Source organism: Triticum aestivum, chromosome 7B (genome assembly GCF_018294505.1).
Source record: "Triticum aestivum cultivar Chinese Spring chromosome 7B, IWGSC CS RefSeq v2.1, whole genome shotgun sequence".
Taxonomy (NCBI): Eukaryota; Viridiplantae; Streptophyta; class Magnoliopsida; order Poales; family Poaceae; genus Triticum; species Triticum aestivum.
The window spans coordinates 46252311-46259479 of NC_057813.1; positions in this window are offsets into that span (position 1 = coordinate 46252311).

Here is a 7169-nt window from a genome sequence, read left to right on the forward strand (position 1 = left end):
ATGTTCAGTTAATATGATTAGTAACTCGAAACAGGAGTTGCAAAATAAATAGAGATGAACTAAGAGTGAAGTGATGATGTGTGTTGGATGTGGTTCCAAGATTGATATGATCATCATCGCACACTCCCTATACTTTCGAGATTAGTGTTGAACCTAAATAAACGTTATTTGGTGTTTGCATTCAGAATGAACAACATAGGATCGTGTTTATTGCAATACGGTTATTCATTTAAGACAGAGAATAATTATTATTATGTTTACATGAATAAAACCTTCTATGGTCATACATCCAATGTTAATAGTTTATTCAATCTCGATTGTAGTGATACACATATTCATAATATTGATGCCAAAATATGCAAAGTTGATAATGATAGTGCAACATACTTGTGGCACTACCATTTAGGTCATATTGGTGTAAAGCGCATGAAGAAACTCCATGCTGATGGGCTTTTGGAATCACTTCATTATCAATCATTTGATACTTGTGAACCATGCCTCATGGGCAAGATGAATAAAACTCGGTTCTCCAGAACAATGGAGCAAGCCAATGACTTATTGGAAATAATACATATCGACGCATGCGGTCCAATGAGTGTTGAGGCTCGTGGCGGGTATCGTTATTTTCTGACCTTCACAAATGATTTGAGTAGATATGGGTACATCTACTTAATGAAACACAAGTTTGAAACATTTGAAAAGTTCAAAGAATTTCAGAGTTAAGTGGAGAATCAACGTAACAAGAAAATAAAGCGTCTACAATCTGATTGCGGAGGCGAATATTTGAGTTACGAGTTTGTCCTTCACTTAAAAGAATGTGGAATAGTTTCACAACTCACGTCACCTGGAACACCACAGCGTAATGGTGTGTCTGAACATCGTAACCGCACTTTATTAGATATGGTGCGATCTATGATGTCTCTTACCGATTTACCACTATCGTTTTGGGGTTATGCATTAGAGACAGCTCCATTCACGTTAAATAGGGCACCGTCTAAATCCGTTGAGACGACACCGTATGAACTGTGGTTTGGCAATAAACCTAAGCTGTCGTTTCTTGAAGTTTGGGGTTGTGACACTTATGTCTAAAGGCTTCAGCCTAATAAGCTCGAACCCAAATCAAAGAAGTGCGTCTTCATAGGATACCCTAAGGAAACAATTGGGTACACCTTCTACCACATATCCAAAGGCAAGATCTTTGTTGCCAAGAATGGAACCTTTCTAGAGAAGGGTTTTCTCTCGAAAGAAGTGAGTGGGAGGAAAGTAGAACTTGATAAGGTAATTGTACCTTCTCTCAATTTGGAAACTAGCTCATCCAAGAAATCCGTTCCCGTGATTCCTAGACCAACTAGAGAGGAAGCTAATGATGATGATCATGAAACTTCAGATCAAGTTACTACCGAACCTCGTAGGTCAACCAGAACACGATCGACACCAGAGTGGTACGGTCATACTGTTATGGAAGTCATGTTACTAGACCACGGCGAACCTACAAACTATGAAGAGGCTATGATGAGCCCAGATTCTGATAAATGGCTTGAGGCCATGAAATCTGAGATAGGGTCCATGTATGAGAACAAAGTGTGGACTTTGGTGGATTTGCCCGATGATCGGCGACCCATAGAGAATAAGTGGATCTTCAAGAAGAAGACTAACGTTGATGGTAATGTTACTGTCTACAAAACTCGACTTGTCGCAAAAGGTTTTTCGACAAGTTCAAGGTGTTTACTGCGATGAGACTTTCTCAACCGTAGCGATGCTTAAGTCCTTCCAAATTATGTTAGCAATTGCCATATTTTATGAAATCTGGCAAATGGATGTCAAAACTGCATTCCTTAAATGGATATTTCTTAAAGAAGAGTTGTATATGATGCAACCAGAAGGTGTTGTCAATCCTAAATGTGCTAAAAAAGTGTGCAAGCTCCAACGATCCATCTATGGACTGGTGCAAGCATCTCAAAGTTGGAATATATACTTTGAGGAGGTGATCAAAGCATATGGTTTTATACAGAATTTCGGAGAAGCCTGTATTTACAAGAAAGTGAGTGGGAGCTCTATAGCATTTCTAATATTATATGTGGATGACATATTGTTGATTGGAAAAGATATAGAATTTATTGATAGCATAAAAGGATACTTAAATAAGTACTTTTTAATAAAAGACCTCGGTAAAGCTACTTATGTATTGGGCATCAAGATGTATAGATATAGATCAAGACGCTTAATAGGAATTTCACAAAGCACACACCTTGATAAAATTTTGAAGGAGTTCAAAATGGATCAGTCAAAGAAGGAGTTCTAGCATGTATTGTAAAGTGTGAAGTTGAGTAAGACTCAACGCCCGACCACGGCAGAACATAGAGAAAGAATGAAAGTCATTCCCTATGCCTCAACCATAGGTTCTATAAAGTATGCCATGTTGTTTACCAGACGTGTTATGTGCCTTACCATGTGTTTTGGCAAGGGGGTACAATAGTGATCTAGGAGTAGATCACTGGACAATGCCCAAAATTATCCTTAGTTCCCTAAGAGGACTAAGGAAATGTTTCTCGATTATGGAGGTGATAAAGAGTTCATCATAAAGAGTTACATCGATGCAAGCTTTGACACTGATCTAGATGACTCTAAGTCTCAATCTAGATACGTATTGAACGTGGGAGCAATTAGCTAGAGTAGCTCCATGCAGAGCATTGTAGACATAGAAATTTGCAAAATACACACGGATCTGAATGTGGCAGACCCGTTGACTAAATTTCTCTCACAAGCAAAACATGATCACACCTTAGTACTCTTTAGGTGTTAATCACATAGCAACGTGAACTAGATTATTGACTCTAGTAAACCCTTTGGGTGTTGGTCACATGGCGATGTGAACTATGGGTGTTAATCACACAAAGATGTGAACTATTGGTGTTAAATCACATGGCGATGTGAACTAGATTATTGACTCTAGTGCAAGTGGGAGACTGAAGGAAATATGCCCTAGAGGCAATAATAAAGTTGTTATTTTATATTTCCTTATTTCAAGGTAAATGTTTATTATTCATGCTATAATTGTATTAACCGGAAACTTGATACATGTGTGGATACAAAGACAAAACACCGTGTCCCTAGTAAGCCTCTACTATCCTAGCTCGTTAATCAAAGATGGATAAGTTTCCTAACCATAGACATGCATGTGTAGTCATTTGATGAATGTGCTCACATCATTAGGAGAATGATGTGATGGACAAGACCCATCCGTTAGCATACCATATTGATCGTTAGGTTTTATTGCTATTGCTTTGTTCATGTCAAATAAATATTCCTTCGACTATGAGATTATGCAACTCCCGGATACCTAAGGAATGCCTTGTGTGCTATCAAACGTCACAACATAACTAGGTGATTATAATGATGCTCTTCAGGTATCTCCGAAGGTGTTTGTTGGGTTGGAATGGATCGAGATTAGGATTTGTCACTCTGAGTATCAGAGAGACATCTCTGGGCCCTCTCGGTAATGCACATCATAAGAAGCCTTGCAAGAAAAGTGACTAATGAGTTAGTTGCAGGACGATGGATTACGAAACGAGTAAAGAGACTTGCCGGTAACGAGATTGAACTAGGTATGAAGATACCGACGATCGAATCTCGGCCAAGTAACATACCAATGGACAAAGGGAATAACGTATGTTGTCATAACGGTTCGAACGATATAGATCTTTGTAGAATATGTGGGAGCCAATATGAGCATCTGGGGTCCGCTATTGGTTATTGACCGGAGAAGTGTCTCAGTCATGTCTACATAGTTCTCAAACCCGTAGGGTCGCACGCTTAACGTTCGTTGACGCTATAGTATTGGGATATTTGACGAGTGGTAACCAAATGTTGTTCCGAGTCCCGGATGAGATCTCGGATGTCACGAGGAGTCTCGGAATGGTTGAGAGGTAAAGATTTATATATGGGAAGTCATATTTTGGGTTCCGGAAAAAGGTGCAGTTTTTTTGGTATTGTACCGGGAAGCTTCCAAAAGCTTCCGGAGGATTCCGAAGGGGTCCGAAAGTCCGCAAGTGGGTTCACCATGACCCAAGGGCTAGAATGGGCTGCGCGGAGATGCCCTGGCCTTATTGGGATAGGTTCACCAAGTCCTCAAAAGCCCATGTGGCTAGGGAAGGCAAAAAAGGAAGGAGTCCTAGTAGGAATAGGATTGAACTTGGAGTCCAAGTCCTCTCCCCCTTAGTTGCGCCCTAGGGCTTGGAGGGGCTGTTTTCCACGCCCCTCCACCTATATATAGAGAGGAGGGGCTCCCCAAGAGGATACAGCAAGCCCTTGGTGACCCTCCCTCTCCCGTTACTCCGTAGTTCCACCGCCTCGTCTCGGCGACGCTTAGCAAAGCGCTGTCGGTGCTCCACCATCACCATCACCACCACGCCATCGTGTTGGTTGTAATCCCATCTACTTATCCTCTCCCGCTTGCTGGATCAAGAAGGAGGAGACGTCATCGAGCCGCACGTGTGCTAAACTCGGAGGTGTCGTCCGTTCGGCACTAGATCGGTTGGATCGTGATCGGATCGCGAAGAGTACGACTACATCAACCGCGTGATAAAAGCTTCCGCTTTCGGTCTACAAGGGTACGTAGACACACTCTCCCCCTCTTGTTGCTATGCATCTCCTAGACAGATCTTGCGTGAGCATAGAAATATTTTTGAAATTGCATGCTACGTTCCCCAACAGGGGATGCCCAAGGCACCCCAAGGTAATATTCAAAGAAGACTCAAGCGCCTAAGCTTGGAGATGCCCCCGAAGGAATCCCCTCTTTCGTCTTCAAAACCATCGGTATACCTTACTCGGAGTTATATTTTTATTCGTCACATGATATGTGTTTTTCTTGGAGCGTATTTTCATTTTACTTGTTGTTTGAATAAAATCATTGGATCTGAAATCTTTAATGAGAGAGAGTCCTCCCATGGATATTTAACTATTCGACAACTCATTGATCTTCACTTATATCCTTTTGGAGTAGTTTTTCCTTTACTCTCGTGCTTCACTTATATCCCATGAGTAAATGGTTGAATGAATTAAATGTCATAAATCTGAATTTATATATGTTTCATATGCTTATACCATGGGGAGTAATGACTTCGCATTAAGAAGTAGAGGTGGTAAATTTATTGCAAGTTAGCAAACATAGTATTGGTCACTTGAACAATTCATGAAAGAATATTGTAGGAAGAGAGATTTCACATATAAATATACTATCTTGGACATCTTCTATGATTGTGAGCCCCATTAATTATTTTCAAACTTGATCAAATTATTTGAAGTTGGACAAGGAAGACAACTTAATGAGTTATGTTTGGGTATATTTCTATTGAAGTTATATTGTTATGGATCCTCCAACATGTGGTGCTTGCTTTTTAGAATCTTTTGCTAGCCGAATTTTCTGTACTAAGTAAAGATACTACTTGTGCATCCAAAAACACTTGAACCAAGTTTCTTCCATGAGTGTCCACCATATCTACCTATATGCGGTATTTACCTGCCGTTCCAAGTAAATTTGCATGTGCCAAACTCTAAAACTTCCAATAATAATCTATTTTGTATGCCCGAATCACTCATGTAGGGACTAGGGGCTATCAGTATCTTCCATGCTAGGTGGCTTATTCTCACGATGAGTGAACTCCGCTCATCATTCACGAGAAAATGGCTGGTGATTGGGATGCCTAGTCCTATGATCAAAAGATCAAAAACGAAATTGCAAATAATTAAACAAAACTTCCCCAGGATTGTTGATAGTTGGACGGTACCCATTGTTTCAGACTAGCCGTGGAATGTGCTTGTTGGTGGTGGGGGAGTAAAAACTTTAACATTCTGTTTGGGAACCGCCTATCATGTATCTAGTATGGAAGATATTGGGAACTCTTGGTTGTTATGTTGACAATGAAAGCATACCTTTGAAAATTATTTTCATCTCTATTTTAAAAGCTTCGAGCTCTGGCACCTCTGCAAATCCTTGCTTCCCTCAGCGAAGGGCCTATCTTTTACTTTTATGCAAGACTCGGTAGTATTCCTTCTCATTCCAACCTACTCTTTAGTTGGCAAGCATAATGTGATGGGGAAAGATCTAAGCATATATGGCCATTCAAATATATTTGATCATGAATTATTATTGTTGACAATTATCTATATGATAAGTAAGTTGGGAGGCGAAACATTAAGCCCCTATCTTTCTCTGTGTTCGATGGATGCTATTTGTTCTAAAAATATGCTTTGGGTGGTAGCAATCATGGAGGACTATATGATAGTTGAGTATGTGGGATTTGCTAAATCAAAGCTCTTACATAGACCCTTTTTGAAAATAAGATGAATTGCAATTGTTTCATGACCAAGAACCTAGTTTGTTAGTTTTCAACAAAGTTTATGATCTATGCTTTAACATGTGAATAGTTTGTTACTTGATCATGAGAAGTTTTATGAGATGAGCTACTGTTTATGATATATAATGATGCTAGAAAAAGTGATTGGAATTATCGTTGATCAAACTTGTGCACTTGGTAGCATTCCACATCAAAAAATTTGTTTTTATCATTTACCTACTGGAGGATTGACGAGCAAGAATTAAGCTTCGGATGCTTGATACGTCTCCAACGTATCTATAATTTCTGATTGCTCCATGCTATTATATTATCTATCGTGGATGTTTTATATGCATTTATGTGCTATTTTATTTGATTTTTGGGACTAACCTATTAACCTAGAGCCCAGTGTCAGTTTCTGTTTTTTCCTTGTTTTTGAGTTTCGTAGAAAAGGAATACCAAACGGAGTCCAAATCAACTGAAAATTTATGGTGATTTTTTATGGACCAGAAGAAGCCCCCGAAGCAAAAGAGTTGGGCCAGAAGAGTCCTGAGCGAACCACAAGATCGGAGGGCGCGCCCTACCCCCCTTGGAGGGTGCTTTGGTCTTGTCGTTGACTCGTGGACCCCCCCCCTCCAGACGTGAAACCGATGCCAAAAATTCCTATAAATACATAAACCAATGAAAATAAACCTAGATTGGGAGTTCCACCATCGTAAGCCTCTGTAGCCACGAAAAACCAATCTAGGCCCTCTCTGGCACCGTGCTGGAGGGGGCCATCAACACCGGAGGCTATGGAGGAGGATCCCGGAGGGGGCCATCATCACCATGGAG